Genomic DNA, 17,354 nt, shown 5'->3' with positions numbered 1-17,354 from the left:
TCTTCCTCACCAACTTCTAGCCCACTGCCCCTGAAATCTCTTTACCACAGTTGGCTCAGTTTAAAAAAAATGATGAATGCTGTGTGAGAACTATGGAAATTTGGGGTCACTGCCAATTATGTAAGGTAAGCCACTGAGGTAGCAGATCAGTTAATTTTCAAATTTGATGAGAATATCTGTGGGTATGAAAACCTAGATTCATGCAATCTTGCTGTAAACTCTTAACCAAAACTCCTAAGCTAGGAACCTACCTACTTGTCCATGACTCTCCCTACAGTAGAAGAGGCTGATGGGCTCCTGAGTGTCAGCTGGAAAAGGGACTAGGTGGGGTTTTTTTGAGGGGTGAGTTAGGGCAGAAATGTTTGGTTTTAAACACTGATCAAGTTTACTGTGCATCTCAAAAAGTAATTGCACCTGTGCAAAGGGAAACAACGTCCTGCAACACAAAGGCAAGAAAGAACCATCATGGTAGACAAAAGTATCTTACATAAGCATTGTCATGCAAGAAAGTAATTGTGCAACCACTCCCCTAAGGACCTCAGTTTCTCACTTTCCATTTCAACATTGCTGAACGCAAGCAATTGGTGTTTGTCTGGACTACTGAACAAGGCATCAGAAAGTGACAGTGTCATCCAGCTATGACGAGACATTCAGCTGAATTACATCCAAGACCCACTACTTACTTCCCAGACTGTGAAAGTTAATGTGCACAACTCTGCCTTTTAATGGTCGTTTTATTTGATCAAAATTAGATGAAATGCTACAACAATTCTAGTGATCAAGATTTAACAACAAAACTTCCCACATCTGCCACTGAGTTGCAGCAGGTTACAAAGTTACAGATCTTTTTTTGGCTGACCCTGATGAAAACTTCCTTGTTCAGCTTAGCAGAAATGGTGCTGAGTTACTATGCTATTATGCTCAACCTCCCCATAGCAAGCAAGACACTAAACAGAAAAGCATAGCACTTTGCTGCATCAGAAATAAGACCTCAGAGAAGGTGCTCAGAACTTCAGTTTTCTAACTCTACTCAAACCGTAGTATTGTACATCACAAACATCAGGCATCTGCCCTGCAGGACTGTCTGACAAGTTTAAAGAGTATGACTGAACATCTGTGGCACATTTCCATGGCTAACCTTTCATAAAGGATTCAGAAATTAACCTAGAGACCATTTCAGACAATGCCAGGAAAAGAAAAACATGATCCTGTTAACAGACAACAGGGAAATGAGTAAAAGCATTTCAATTAGCTAGAAGTTTGAGAAACCATGGCCACTTCTGAAAATCCAACCGTTAAACACTAAGGTCACAGTAGATTTGGAACATTAAATAAAACAACGTATTCTTTGCTGTGCAAATATGTGATGAATCCCTAGGCCCAAATCTACAGCCTTTACCAAGACTAAACTTGCAAAGAAGCCATTTTGCTTTGGTGATGACTACAGGATTTAATTCAAAATGTATGATAGAAACAGTATCATAGAATAGAAAACCTGGTAGGAAAGTATCCATTTTCACCTCATTCTTAGCATATTGTGGAGTTTTGTTAAACTGAAAAATTGTACTAAGAAACTACAACATCACCTCAATTCAATATCACCTCAACTTCAAATTTATTTCAGTAAATACTTCAAATGATCACTGATATCAGTATTAAACTATACATAAAAGCAAGCTGTGTCTAGCATGTCACAAATAGAGGACTTGAAATTGCTTGTGGAGGAGTCAACTACAAATCAAGCATGAACTGAAGAGAAATGCAAAGGTAGTACAGAATTTAAGCATCTTATCTCAAACTTCATTCATTTTTTCACACTCATAAGTACGAATTCAAAGGGACAAGACAGTCATAGTTGGAATTATAAATAAAGGAAGTGGCATTTTAGCTGTTTCTTAAGATACACGATTTGCGTACGGAGTTAACAGATTTCTTGACCTAGAAAGAACAGGTAGTGCTGAGCACAAGACAAGTATGAAGTACTGGCCAGACTTCTGAAGGAAAGGAAATGGAATATTTCTATTGCATTAGGTATTCAACCATACTTCCTAAGACAGAGCAAAAAAAAAAAGTAGACAGTAAACACACATTCAAAAAAAGCTGTTCTAACAATATAGTAGTACCTCTTTACACCAATCTTCTCTTTCTAATAATCTTAAGCAGTTACAGCCAGCCAGCATTATTGCTACTCAAACAGTCTGTTGTCCCTACCAAGGCAGCATTTACACTTCAGTTGATATTACATAAAATAGGAGCAGGAGCATAACCCCTTAAAAGATTACTTGTTAGCAGTTCCTTATAAACTGAGATCATGTATTCAGATCTAAAACCAAAGCAATACACTGGTTCTCCTAATCCATATTCTGATAGGAGGCCGTTTGGAGACCTACTCTGCAGGCCTAAATGACTCACTAATGCTCTGGGAAGGAAAAAAAAAAAAGTTGCGATTGCAGCTAAGTTAAAGACACATCAAGGATGTGATGCATCTTAACTTACACTAATTCTAATTTTGTAATTGAATATTTAGAACACTACTTTGATAGACTAAACCTAATGTTCCTTTAACCAAAAATCTCATCCAGAAGCAATCTCTGAGAAACCTGAAAAACAAAGGGTAGTGTGTTTCTAAAGGTCTCAATATACTGGGTGGACCCTCACATGCTATGCCATCCAACAAGAGGCAGGATGTACTCAGCTGTTAGGACACATGCATTCTGACAAACGGAAACAACCACTTTAGAAGCTACTAAAAAAATGCCAGAAGCAGAGAGAGACACCTCGCTCAGGAAGCATCAAATGGTACCTGTATGGAAAGCAACAAGAGGAGCTTAAAGGCATCTTGTGACTTCAGATTTTCACACCTTTTACCTTGCTTTTGCAAAAACAGTCACTCCATCACTAATTAGGTCTGCTTTGAGAAAGGTGTTGGACTAGATGAACTCCTGAAGTCAAATCCAAACTAATTATTCTTTTATTCTAAGATTCCTTCATTCTTATCATGACAACACTGCTCATTTCCAAGGTGAAGAAGCTGGAAAAAGCCTACTGCTTTGCTTTCAAAAATGAAAACAGCAAATCCCTACGCTCCAGCAACTTCATCTCTCCCTTTCTAAAGGGAGATCAATATACGGACTAGACCTGAGAGAGGAAGGGTTTTTGGTGTGGTGGGTTATTTTGTTTTAGCTGGTGGTTTTTTGTTCACTTTTTAAATCAGGACAACCTAGAAATCAGAAAAGCAAAAGACTTGGCAGAGAGTCTGAAATTAGTGTTTGATCTGAAAAGAAAAAAAAAAAAAAAAAGGGCAGGGGAGGTCAGAGGGGGCAATCGCATGTGACTTTTAGTTTAAAATTCTCAGACTTAGTTTTGACTTTATGTGATTTGGCTGAGGTGTCTGTGGGCTCATTAAAGGAGCATATATGTTAAACTTCTTGTGGATGTCCTTACTAAATTAATTAGAGTTTAAACTTTTGGCTTTAGCCTAAGGTTGATACTCTGTCCCTGTTACAGCATTCCTCTCCAGACAACTGAAATACAAGTTGACTCAGATAATCAGAACAGATATTAATCTTGATGAGGGGACTCTCTCCAGATGGACTGAATGTGGAAAAGGAGCTCTTGTATTTCAACTATGTAACTAACAAGCACCTTGGCCTATGCTAGGATTTGTAAAAGGCTTTAGTTATACACTACCATGATATCCTAATGAAATTCTAGAAGAGGCCCACAACAAACCATGTAAAGCCTAGGTTTTATTTTGACATGGTGATTCAACCTGCTTTGCTAGCAAGCAATGTCAAAAATAACTCATGTAAGAAAATGAAATACAATAGCTACCTTTAAAACTCAAAGACACTTAGCTGAAGTACTTGTTTAAATATAGAAAGAACATATATATTTGAATCAAAACTGCCAGCTAATGAAGAGTTTTTTCTTATTACGGTCAATCTCATGAATAAATCGTTCACCTCATAACAATAAAACCACATCTTGGGAGATGCTATACTGCTTAGCTCTGCACTTCCAATTATGTTTCCTAAATCTGAAATATATCAAACACGATACTATATATCACGGTATCAGAAAGCCTAGATCTGTAAAGGTGGTCATGGTATTGTTACTTCCAGATAAATTATCTGTGTTACCATGAATATATTGCATCAAATATAGCTCAACAACAAAAAGTGACAATTCACAGGAAATAAAAAAACCTACATCAACAGAATTTTAAAAATGCCAGTATTATTACTCAAACATGCTTTTCATTTATAATGCCTAGAAAAAAATAGCCTTTTAAAATAAACTTACAAAAAATATAAGTTTATATATATAAAAAGATATATTTGTCTAGCCATGCACACATGGGTCTTCAAAGACCTTTATGACTAGCAGATTCCATGATCAAAAGAGGACAGAGTTCTCAGGGATGTGTGTGAGGTCTAGGTAGCATTACAGCCATTTATGTATATTTTTTTTTTTTACATTATGAGATGGACAAATCAATATATTAAACTAATTTACAATGTGGCAACACCTGGAATCTTCTTGAGTTTAAAAATTACATTTCTTCACCTTTCCAAGCCCTGCTTCCCTAACTGAACTTACCTGCTGCCTTCCTTAGTCCCAAAAGCTCCAATGCTTCTAGCTCTCGAAGTAAACAGTAACAGAGTACAAGTGACAGAAGCAATTTGTTTTATTTCTATTATTCACAGATCTATAGTGGAATTATAAGTGTTCAACAAAATGACATTTCAGTTGCAAACTAGGAAAGTCAAAACCAGTAGATGTCTACAATGGAATAATTTGCATTGGAAAAGGCATCCAGAAAGATCAAAGAACAGAAAGCCAGAACTTACCTCATTTACAGCAGCTGACAGTAAGAATTTACTTTCTTACTAGTTCATCTGCATATAAAGTATCATTGGTATCCATTCACCCTCTTAACACCTATTGTTTCCATTCTTTCTGAATAGTGAGTTTGGATGCCCTTAAGATTTTCTTTTTTTTAAATACATCTTAAAGAAGTCATTCAAATGAAAATGACTTGGGAAGCTTTACAGATTGCCTCTATTAAAACTCGCTAAGCATTAGATCATTTTAGAAGACAAACAGATCACAGGTCCAGAAAATATCAACAGCCACAGGATCGATATATGGAAAACACACGACAGTGAAAAAGAAAAGACGTATTCCAACAGCAGTTAAATTGTTCTAAATTTGAAGATGACCTTCACATTCCCACTAACCCATTTTTCCAGCAAGAAGCAAAGATAATTTTATAAGTGACATTAGCTACACTTGTGCAATACACCTTTTAGTTCTACATACCATGGTCCATTTATAACATCTGGCAAGCAAAAGATCTCTCTCATCAATAAAGGATACCTCCTATACAAAAAATGACTACTTGACAGACACATCCATTTCAATAAACAAACACACCAAGCATAAGAAATCAGATGGATCTGGAATGCTGCACACTCCCAGGCACTCAGAACTACTGATACGCATAATGGAAGTTCATAAATGACCAGTATTTTAATTTTCTTTCTATTCCTACTTCCCATTTATGGCAATACACGCTAGTCACTGAAACACATTGCAAGATTCAGGAAAAAAAAAAAAGAAGTGAAAGAGTTTCACATGTATCTCAGTAAACCCAAATTAATTTAGATCCGCATTTATCAACTTACAAGGACACAATATAGCTTTTGATTCAATTTTACTGTTTGCTAACTTGCGAAGGAAATACACAGCTCTTGTGAAAGATAATCTCCAAAGGATTAAATGACAATTAGAAAAGCAGACGGCTATGAAAAATAACATTTTTAACTGAACTGATTAGGAAAAAGTATCTCAAACCTCATGTATACTGCAGTAAGTGAACCAGTTCCTTATTCCCATTTGCACTACAATGCAAAATGGGAGGATGCGAGTAGTGATCATCAGGCACCCTCTACAAAAGTAATTTCCTCATTTCAACGCCCTGCTTTCGTTAACACAAGTTTCTTGCTACCCTTCTTACGTCCAGACACTGAGCGCCTTCTTACACAGCCCTCGCACTTACAGTTACCAAATGAAACCAGGCCATCTCCCGATTCCGTACCCAACTGCCCAGGCCGTTTCTACCGCCCCGCCACCGCAGCCTCCTGGACCCAAAGCACGCTCCTCCAGGCGGCTGCGAGAACAACAACGCCCGCTTCCCGAGAAGGCCCCGGGGCCCCTCGCCCGGGCAGCACCTGAGGCGGGGCGGGCCGCAGCACGCCAAGGACAGCGGCCACGCTGGGAGGAGGGAGACGCCAGACCGAGCGGCCGCCCCTCCCCGTGAGCCCAGGGCGGCGGGGGCAGCCCCGGGGCGGCGGCAGCGGCTCACGGCGGAGCCAGGCCGGGGCGGCGGCAGAAGGCCGCGCCTCGACTGCTGCCAGGCCCGGAGACCGCCCGGCGTCCGCCCGGCCTCTCCCAGCACGCCGACCGCCTCCGCCGTGCCGCCGGCTGCCGCGGAGGAGAGGGGCTCTGCCACCGCCGGGGCGCAGCGCTGGCGCCCCGCGGCCGCCCCCCCCGCCCTCCCTCACCACCCCCTTCCCCCAGCCGGGGCCTCACCCGCTGTTGTCGCTGCAGACACCGCCCGCGGCTCCCTGCGGGATCTGACGGCGGAGAGGCGAGGGACGGCGGGGCTCGGCGCGGCCGCGGCACGGGCCCCGCTCCGGCCGCTCCCGCCGCATGGAGGGGGAAGGGCAGGCCGGAGCGAGGGGAGAGGAGGAGGAGGAGGGGGGGGGGGGGGAGGAGCAAAGCCAGGGCGGAACGGGACGGGGAAGGAAGGGGGAAGATGCGGGAGTGGGGCTCAGCGCCGGCGGGAGCCCGGGGGCCGCTGCCTCCGCCTCATCGCTGCCTGCGCCTCAGCCGGGCCAACGCCGCTGCCCGGGCGCCGTCGCCTAGCAACCGCGCCCAGCCCCCGCTGCTGCAGGCACCCGGCTCCTCGCGGCGCCCCGCGCGCCCCCGATGGCAGCGCACGCGCAGCCTGCACGCGGCGTTGCGTGCCCGCCCTCCCGCCTGGCGCGGGGTCGCTGCGGGCACGTTCCCCTGCCCCCGCCCGCGGGGCGGGGGGCGCGTGCGCGGCCGGCCGTCGCTCGCGGCGCGCACGGGAGGGCCGCGGCGTGGGGCGCTGGGCTGCACCTGCTGGTGCTTTCCGGAGTCGTTTTCTGCAAATCGGGGCACTGTTAATGTATTTTCTTGCTCGTAAGCAACGCCTTACCGTTCAAGAGCACCGTTTCTTGGAAACAAGTCACGAGGCGGCTCGTGTGCTCAGGCTCCAGAAAAGAATGGGAAATGGGAGACGCTTTGCCTTGGCGTCGTCCCCAGTGGACATCTAACCCCCTTGCTGAAGCAAGGTGGGGAGGATTAGGGAGGGCGGTATGGGCGAAAATACTGTGCTTTCTCAGATTTCCAGATTATGGGAATGGAGGATGAAATAAAGGACATGACTCAATTCAGATATTTAGGCCCTCCTTTGGAATGGGTCAAGACCAACGTATGCAGGTACTTAAACCTTTAGCTCACTAGGTTGCTAATGGGCGCTCTTACACACAGTATGTATTGAAGGATTAACAAAAAAAATTGCAAATACTTCAGGCTTTGCATAAATTTGACATTTAAGGACTAGTCTCAGGGCTAGCACATAGTTGCCTCCTACCACTTTCAGTGTTGCTTATGACTGCCTTCGGCTTCCTAAAGCTTCCTGAAACCAGTATCAACTTTCCCTTAAAATACAAAGTGGGCCAGGACAACTGGGGTGGCCTGGTTGTAGGAAAAAATCTTGTAAATGTGACTTGAGTACATTTCGAAGACTCAAAACCCCAATGGGATACAGAAAGAATCCGTTTCCATTTTAAAAACTCAGGAATTTGAAGCAAATTTCACAACTTAGGATGCACCATTTTGACTCATCCATTTTCTGTTTAGGTTTGACAACATTACTACCCATTCTACTCATGGTGACTTGTACCTCATCCAGCAGCAGTACATTAGCCAAAGTTCAGTCCTGTTGTATGTTTTATTGGGGGCTCTTCTCCATTAGTCTTTATTCTCTACTATTTCTTTAAATGCTATTTGTTTCATAAAACATGTTGTGCATGTTTTTTTATAACGGATTAGTTCAACTGGAAGGGACCTACAATGATCGGCTAGTCCAACTGCCTGACCAATTCAGGGACGACCAAAAGTTGAAGCATGTTATTAAGGGCATTGTCCAAATGCCTCTTAAACACTGACCTGCTTGGGGCATCATTGACCACCTCCCCAAGAAGCCTGTTGCAGTGTTTGACCACCCTCTTTCTAAGGAAAAGCTTCCTAATGTCCAGGCTAAACCTCCTCTGATGCAGCTTTGAGCCATTCCCATGCATCCTATCACTGGTTCCCAGGGAGAAGAGCTCAGCACCTCCCTCTCCACGTCCCCTCCTCAGGAAGCTGTAGAGAGCAATGAGGTCGTCCCTCAGCCTCGTTTTCTCCAAACTAGACAAACCCAGAGTCCTCAGCTGCTCCTCACAGGACATGCCTTCCAGCGCTGTCACCAGCTTGGTTGCCCTCCTCTGGAGATGTTCAAGCAGCTTCACATCCTCCTTAAATGGTGGGGCCCAGAACTGCACACAGTACTCCAGGTATTTTAATGTCAATCCCTACAGATTTTCACCTGTCCTCATGTCTCCAAGTTTCCCCTGCCAGCTGGGAAACCTTATGAAATAGTAAATGTCTGAGTTTTATCATCTGCAAGAAAGAAATTATACAGGTTGACTGCTTTAACTTGCTGATACTTGTCTGTAAAGATGTTTCAGATACTCTGATGAAAAAAAATGCAAAAGTTGACAAACTATAAAATTATGTATGTAATTTTTGTTATATAAATTAATCTGTCATACTGACTTGTTTTAAATGAACTCTGATGATATTTTATTATATCAGGGTGCTCTTTATAACGTGTCAAGTTTTCTGTAAATAATAGTGAAGAAATGTCCAAATTAAACAACAGTATACTTTTGTTAGGGTCATTTCTTCTGTATCTAGAATTTACTTTTTTTTAAAAGAAAATAGTGAAGAAATTAAAAAGGAAAAGAATATACATTAGTGTGTCATATCAAGCATATACTGAGAAAAGAAAGTAAAATTTTCGTCATTACATCTGGTCTTGTAGAATTGATTGCTCTAGCCGGGGTGATTACCTGGCGGGGGGGGGGGTATCATTCTTGCAGTTGGAATTGTTCTGTACCATATTTGTTGTCACAATGATAAGGCTGGGTGGACTGATGTTAGACTGTTAAATGGAAGCAGCTAATTTTTTTCATGCAACAAAATTCAGTCCTGTGCTCAATGGAGTAGGGGAGTATTTTAGCATTGATTTCATTCTGCATAATACTGCAACTTGTTTTGGAATGTATCTGCCTATTGGCTTTTGGTTTAGAAAGGATCAAATAGAAGCAAGGTTGAATTTTTCAGGTCAGCTGAAAGATTTATTTCAATGGCAGTTTTGTGCTTAAGTCCCTTAGCTCTCTTTGAAGAATCTAACCTGCACGCTGGGAAAAACTGATCGTTGTTTGAATCCCACATATCAATGTTTATAAGTAGCAGCAGAATAGACATTAAACATCAGTGCAGTGATTTCAGATCATATAAAGAACTGACAGACCCATTTTGTATACAAGGTGAAACACAGACACATTAAGACACTTGACCAAAGCCATGAAGCAAAAGCTGAATGCTACCAATTTGAATGTGCTTGCACTGCAAATATTAGCGTCAGAGCTAAAAGAGCAACCCTGGTGTCCAGACCCCTGGCCTTCTGCTCTAAACTCAAAGCAACATGCCTCTTGATGTACTGATTCTTGACTTTGCAATCTGGAAAAGGATTTTCATCTCTAGAAACACTAAGGATCTCAGAGTGTACGTCTATCAGAATACTGACACATCTCTCCAGGGTACATTGTGCCTTTTCCTCACCTTCTTACCTCAGCTGATAGCAGTGGTGAAAGTACGCACTTCCCTCTTCTTCCTCTATCACTTTGTCTGCTGAAAGTTATACTGAAAAAAATATTCAGAAATTTGGCAGCAATAGCAGAAGCAGCATATAAAGGACTGTATTGTTCAATGGTGGGGAGAAAAAATGCTGCTACGTTACCAAAACCAGGGAGAGCTGAGAGGATACAAACAGCAAAGAAGATTCACAGTACTTCAAAGGCAGCATAGGGAAGAGAGCACTAGAAAATAGACATGCTGGTTCCACAACTGAGAGAAGCACAGGATGTGTTACCACAGCAGGCACTGATTTTCTGTGGATGCTGATCTCAAGCTAATTGCATGCTCCAGAAGACTGCTAGTTATCTAGAGTCTGATTTAAAACCTGCTGAAAGCAATGGGAATCTACCTACTGATATGAAATACAGTTCGCCTCAAGCCTTCATTTCTTTTGAGTACTTTTAGGTATTGCTTCTTCCCCGTGTTAGTCTGCACAGCTAATTATTTGTAGTTTTGTACAAATGATGAAGTTTGTATTCCTATATTTTTAATTACATTATGAAACCTAACACACCTCACACCCAGCCAGTTTTTGACCCTTATGCATATTGAGCACAAGTGGTACTTCTTTGACCTTGCTTTTATATAAAGAGAGGTATTGTATAAATAAAGTAAAAATTAAACTATATAAAAGCCTTTAAAGTCTCATTCTTCTGGGGAAATGAAGGGGAAAGACAGGCTTGCATAAAGCAACTGCTAGTCCCAAGAGGCTGTCTTAAATATGCTCCAGTAATGTTCTGATGGGTGTAGTGGGTTGACCCTGCCTGGCTGCCACGTGCCCACCAAGTCACTCTATCACTCCCAACATGAACTGGATGGGGAGTGGGAAATATGACAAAAGGCTTGTGGGTCAAGATAAGGACAGGGAGATCACTCACCAATTACCATCGTGGGCAAAACAGACTTGACTCGGGGAAATGAATTTAATTTATTACCAATCTAAATCAGAGCAAGATAATGAGAAATAAGAACAAATCTTAAATCACCTTCCCCTCACCCCTCCCTTCTTCCCTGGGCTCAGCTTCATTCCCAACTTCTCTACTTCCTCCCCCTGAGTGATGCAGGGAGGTGGGGAACGGGGGTTGCAGTCAGTTCATTGCAAGTTGTCTCTGCCGCTCCTTCCTCCTCACACTCTTCCCCTGCTCCAGCGTGGGGTCCCTCCCACAGGAGACAGTCTTCCACAAACTTCTCCAGTGTGAGTCCTTCCCACAGGCTGCAGTTCTTCACAAACTGCTCCAGCGTGGGTCCTTCCCGCAGGCTGCAGTCCTTCAGGAACAGATTGCTCCAGTGTGGGTCCCGCGCAGGATCACAAGTCCTGCCAGAAAACCTGCTCCAATGTCAGCTCCTCTCCATGGGGCGGGCCACACGTGCTGCCAGGAGCCTGCTCTACCGTGGGCTCTCCATGGCATGACAATAGAATAGAATAGAATAGAATAGAATAGAATAGAATAGAATAGAATAGAATAGAATAGAATATTTTTAGTTGGAAGGGACCTACTCTTGTAGAAAAAGTTAGTTGAAACTTAAAGCTAGCAGCTTAAACATTAATAATAGCTAGAGTAGACAAAGCCTAGAGATCATGGTATATGAACTGTAACAACCATGTTACAACATGCTGAATAGCTAACTACAGAATTGGCTGAAACCAACCTAAGAGGATGTGCTATTGTACAAGAAGATGACCACTTAGCAACTGCTTAGTAACGAAAGAGCAAATAATCAAACCAATAAAAAAGCAAGAAGACCTCAGACCTTAACATTACTATTGGTCCAAACTATCGAGTGAGGGGTGGGGAACTTAGATTGTAAGGGTATAATTGCCCAGGGATTTCTTTGTTCAGGGTCCCTCTTTAGAGGCACCCAGCTTGAGCTGTAGCACTATTAATAAAAAGTACTTTCATAAAGGTATCTATCTTTTGGCTTATGCTGAAACCTAGAGTCGAACCCCGTTACGGTGGCTGGCATGCGTAATTTCTGTAACACCTACAATGATCATCTAGTCCGACTGTCCAAAGCTTCCTTCAGGGCGCATGCACTTGCTCTGGTGTGGGGTCCTCCACGGGCTGCAGGTGGAGATCTGCTCCACCGTGGACCTTCATGGGCTGCAGGGGGACAGCCTGCCTTACCATGGTCTTCACCACGGGCTGCAGGGGAATCTCTGCTCCGGTGCCTGGAGCACCTCCTCCCCCTCCTTCTTCACTGACCTTGGGGTCTGCAGGGTTGTTGCTTTTACATATTCTCATTCCTCTCTCCGGCTGAAGTTGGTTGTCCAGGGTTTTTTTTCCCTTCTTAAATATGTTATCCCAAAGGCGCTACCACCGTCGCTGATGGGCTTGGACTTGGCCAGGTCCGTCTTGGAGCTGGCTGGAACTGGCTCCATCTGCCGTGGGGAAAACGTCTGGCATCTTCTCACAGAAGCCATCGTGGCAGCCCCTCCACTACCAAAACCTTGCCACGCAAATGCAATACAATGGGTGAAATATTAGAATCACAGAATAGCCCAGGTTGGAAGGGACCTTGAAGTCATCTGGTCCAACTTTTCTTGGGAAAGGGAGCCTAGACAATGTTATCTAGCACCCTGTCCAACTGCATCTTGAAAACCTCCAGTGATGGGGACTCTACCATGTCCCTGGGGAGGTTGTTAGAGTGAATGACTGTTATCACCGTAAAAAAATGTCTTTCCTACATCGAGATGAAAACTCTCCTGATGCTTCTTGTATCCATTGCCCCTTGTCTTCTCCATGTGGGTCTGTGTGAAGAGAGAGCCTCTATCCTCTCTATTAAAACAAGAACAGCCCAAACAGAAAAGTGATCTGAATTTTAGCAATGCAGGAGTGTACTGGAAGATTCTATCCCAGAGGTAAGGAAGAAAGGTGATAGGAATTGTTCCTCAGCTATTGTTTATATAACATTAAAAGCATCCCTACATCTGTATTACATCATTAAAAGTATTCCTAAATCCATATAACACACCATAAGCATCAAACTTTGTGACCACTTGGAAGTACTTTGAAATATGTAGATGTAGTATTTTCTGTCCTTTTTTTAAACATGGAGAGAAAAATAATTGCTAATGCTTGTGGGTAGGCTCACTTCCTGTTTAAGAACTTCTAAATATTTTATAACACTTTGTGAAGTGGTTTTCTTCATGTCATTCAAAGCAGAGTAAAGTAACAAGTTGAACATCTGCATTTTCACTTTCTGTCCTCGACCTTTTAGTTTAGCCTGTAAAATCAGAAATGAAAAATAGGATAAACATTGCAGATGTTGACTGGGATTCTCACCACTCCTGTTAGATGGGATTTTCCTTCTCTTCCTCTCATATCCTCACCCTGCCTGCTCTCACTCCCTCGGTGTGTTAGGAACAAGATTCACTGGCCCACTGTAGCTAACTTGTCTCCTACCCCCTCAAATCAATTAGTTCATCTATTTAAATCATGCATCAAAGAAGCCTGCCCCCTTTGAGCACACAGCTCAGTTAGGGCTCAGTCCTACAGTCTTCCAATTTTTAAGGCAGCAAGGGTTTGCAATTGACTCAAATTATATCAGGATCAGACTTTGTATGTTCTAATTTCTTTACAAAAGCTGTGAGATGGTGAAGAAGATGCTGATGCCTGTCACTGTTTTTCCTTCATCCTCTTTTTTCTTTAATTGAAGAACATGACATCACGTCTTTCAAGGGAAAGGCCTTAAATAATGCAGAAAACAATTAAAACATCTCCCCATTCACAACTGCTGCTTATTCATTATCTGTTGCAGAAATACATCTCCTGCAATGCCAGCAAGAGTGCATTTGCAAAAATTGGATTTGTATAATACAGATAAACCCTTAAAATCATTACTTGGAAGATTCATAAGAGACTCTGAAATAATTTTTATAATGCTTGAAACCTTCAATTTATTTCTTAATTTATTGTCTAGTGGAACTCATAGAAAAAGAAGGTAGATGTTTTGTGCAAGTCACCTGAGTTTTTAACTCTCTTTAAATATTGATTATTAATTATAATTAGTGATAAATAGATTATCAACACTAATAATCTTTTGTTTGAGGGGGAGTATTTGATCACCACTGCCACTTGCTCACTTGTTAGGTGAACCTAAACCACTGCTTCTCATGATGTCCAGTGCTCTCATCTTTTTTTCTTCATTCTCTCTTCTTATTTCTTGCCTTATATTTAGGTAAATTATTTGAAACAGGAACTACCAGCTTTTGTCCTTGGATTTCTACAGCGCTAATTATGAAGGGATCCTGCTCCATAGCTTAAGACTGTAGACACTAATGTGATGAAATTCATGACAGGGAAGATCTCACTGTTCAGAGATACCAACTACCTACAATTCGCATGGTCTCAGACCTGACGCCTCTACTCCCATGAAAACCATTTCTCAAAAAGCAAATACCAATTTACTAATGAAGTGTAAAAAAGCAGTCAAACTATTCCCTATTAATCCTTGAGAGAATGTGGCTTGCTTCACATCCTGAATCAACCCAGGTGCTTCAGTGGCTGCTCAAAAGCAACCTATCAAGGGATTTATCTTTATTATGGTTAAGATAATAAGACAGTGAAGGGCAGGACATACAAAAATCAGTTCAGCTATTTTCCCTAACTATAGCTATTTAGGCATCTCAGTTTGGGGCTATTTACTCCAGCTATTAGGAACTTCCCTGCCTCAGACTGAGGACAAACCTTAGTCACAGCAGCTCAGCTCTGAAGCCTGTTTTCTGGCTTTTTATTTCTTCCAACTCCAGCACCTTCATCCAAGCCTCTCCACAGCTTCAGTTTACAACTTTCCTGGAAAAAAAAACAAACAAAACCATGGGTAGAAAATTGGTAAGGGTGATTCCCAACACCTCAAGTCCATTATACTGCACAAATCTTCCATATGAAATGCTGGGGACTGTGGCATGTGAAGAGTTTCCAAGATCAATTTTTAGCTCAGAACCAGCTGTATTACCTGGATTATGTGAGTTCAGTTACAAAGTATTGCAGTAATACATGGCATTAGTTTCTGAGATTTGTGTTGGCTTCATAAATTCATGCAAATTTATATTACTTTACAGTTGTATACAAAAATGGTGTCCCTGTTCCAAAGCAGCACAAGGGACAACAGTGATAAACAGAAGCAGCAGTAAAAGCACTTAGAGAAAACAGACTGCCGCAGGGAACAAGAGAATAGTAAAGGGCAGGTTGAAGAACACAGGTAAACCAAAGGGAAAAAACCCCCACCTTGTTTATCTGTGCTTAATGAAAATTAATAATTTTTGCTATCAAAACACCCAATTTTTAAAATAACTGGGGGTCTGATACTGGAGTCTGCATTTATTCCAAATTCCCATTTACTTCACTAGGAATTAAAAGCATTTAAAAAGATGACTACAGTTATTATTATCAGGGGAAAATGAGCAGAAAGCGGCAGTGCACTGGTTCTGATGTCATCCTTAACTGCTGAAGAGTTTTTATGACTGACCTGATTTTCTGGATCTTTCATTTCCACTGATCAGTGAAAGCAGAAAAAAAGGGCCAAACTGCATCTCTGGGGAGTTTTAGCTTCTCACACTGTCTGGGACAGGGTCTGATCCACATTACGTTACATTGATCACTCAGCGTAATTTGTGTAGGAAAAAGAAAATCCCACTGATAAACATTTGCTGCCTCAGTTACAAAAGGTTTGCTTAAACATCATCATCAGGCAAGCAGGGCAGGGCAGAGAAGGTATATACTAGCAAAAGTTTCTTGGAGACTGGCCTAGTATCAGAATTCAGGAATTTAAGCCTTTTCTTCCTTCTTGACAAGAACTCAAGAGAAGGTAGAGGGAAAATTAGCTTGTCACATTCCCTTCTACAGGCCTAAATGTCTTTTGTTACACAGAACATTTTTGAGTTTTTCTTTTTTGCTTTCATTTTTGTGCCTGGTTTCTCAGTAGGTTTTCTGTATTGTTTCAGACTATGTATGTCATTTCCAAAGGTAGCAAGTGATATTTTTATTGTAGTTTTAGTTTTAGCTCAGCTGAGTGCACAAGAGAAGGCTGTGTGATTCCTCATCACAACACTTAATAAATGGGAAAGTTCCAGACAACATTTGATGTAAATGCATTGGCAACTGAATCAGAACACACCTCAGTTCCTTTGAAATAAATGAGCAGGAGTAGAAATATTTACAGATAAGTAGGAGTTACCCCTTTGAAGCCTTGGCTAGACAAAAATTCCAAATTAGCTTTATTTTCAGATCTGTTTGCCTGCCTTCCTCCCAGCTGCCACCTCAGTCTCAGGCCCCATCCCTTCTGCAGACAAACCCTCCTGGTTGCCTATCCTTTTTCATTCTCCGTCACTCCTGGTGAGAGGTCCTCCTCTGCCAGGACACATTATTTCATTTTTCTTTCCTCTCAAGAGTGCGTTCTCTGACTTGAGAACCTAATGCAGACACTTAAATCCACGCTCATGTGTGACAGCTCATCCGGTCCCCAGGTCCCTGGCCATGTTCAGAGGTCACTAAAGAAGCAGGAGCAGGTCACTGTGGTGGCAGGCTATATGACACATTTGTAAGGGTAACTCAACCCCGACCAGGTCAAAACCCTGACCTCAAAGCAAGGATCTGCAGCACTTGGATTAATATGGAGACACCTTTCTCTAAGTAGTTCTTAAAAGCAATATGGAGACTCCTCCACCTCCCAGGTGGCCTTTCCTAGTGAAGAACTCTGTAGTCAGACATTTTACTGAAATCTGTCCTAAACTTTCTGTATTGCTCATTAAATAGATTACTTTTTAGACTTCCCTCTCAGCAGACCTAGTGCATTATTTGCTATGATGGCTCTTCCAACACCTTTTTCACACTGAAAGACTATGATGATGATGATGATGATGATGATGATGATGATGATGACGATGATTAGCTACTTCTGTACCATCCTATTTGGTCAGTGCTGGAGCTAGAGCACAACACCCCAATGGCTCACACTGTCTGCTTATTACCTCATACTCTAGTTTGCTCGCTTTCCAGGCACAGATATTCATACATGAGGGGGACCACTTGCCCTTCAGTCTGCAACGGTAGATGCAAGTAGCTCAAGACATTCAGTTCTGTGACCACAAGCCCAAACTCAGGCAGATCTACCACACGCCGCTTAAATATGGCCACACTGTCTTGCATTCAGCTGTCTTTCATGGTCCCCAAAACTCTTACCATTTTCATTGCTCTCCTCTGTATTCTGTCCATTTTTATTTTTCACCTCCTTTTCAGAGCACCAGACCAGACAGCAGCAAGTTTGATCAGTGCTGAGTAGAGGTTAAGTACTTC

General features: G+C 42.3%; 1 protein-coding gene across 15 annotated transcripts in view; it reads right to left on the bottom strand.

Moving 5' to 3' along the window:
- Positions 1-17,354, bottom strand: part of ZC3H12B (zinc finger CCCH-type containing 12B) — an 88,858-nt gene that overhangs the window by 27,424 nt on the left and 44,080 nt on the right. For 2 of the 15 annotated variants that reach the window (XM_029997521.1, XM_029997520.1), the window contains exon 1: positions 6,598-7,011. The exons of 8 other annotated variants lie outside the window; for them this stretch is intronic. The gene's annotated coding sequence lies outside the window, so the exon portion shown is untranslated. Of the gene's footprint in view, positions 1-4,853; positions 4,957-6,064; positions 6,274-6,597; positions 7,012-12,816; positions 14,853-17,354 lie in introns of those variants that run through there. 5 more of the 15 variants (XM_029997522.2, XM_029997524.2, XR_005931032.1 and 2 more) reach the window with 3 other exon arrangements.

The sequence above is a fragment of the Aquila chrysaetos genome, chromosome 21 (assembly GCF_900496995.4).
Source record: "Aquila chrysaetos chrysaetos chromosome 21, bAquChr1.4, whole genome shotgun sequence".
Classification (NCBI taxonomy): domain Eukaryota; kingdom Metazoa; phylum Chordata; class Aves; order Accipitriformes; family Accipitridae; genus Aquila; species Aquila chrysaetos.
Note: the sequence above shows the minus strand (reverse complement) of the source record. Positions and strands in the feature narration are given on the sequence as shown.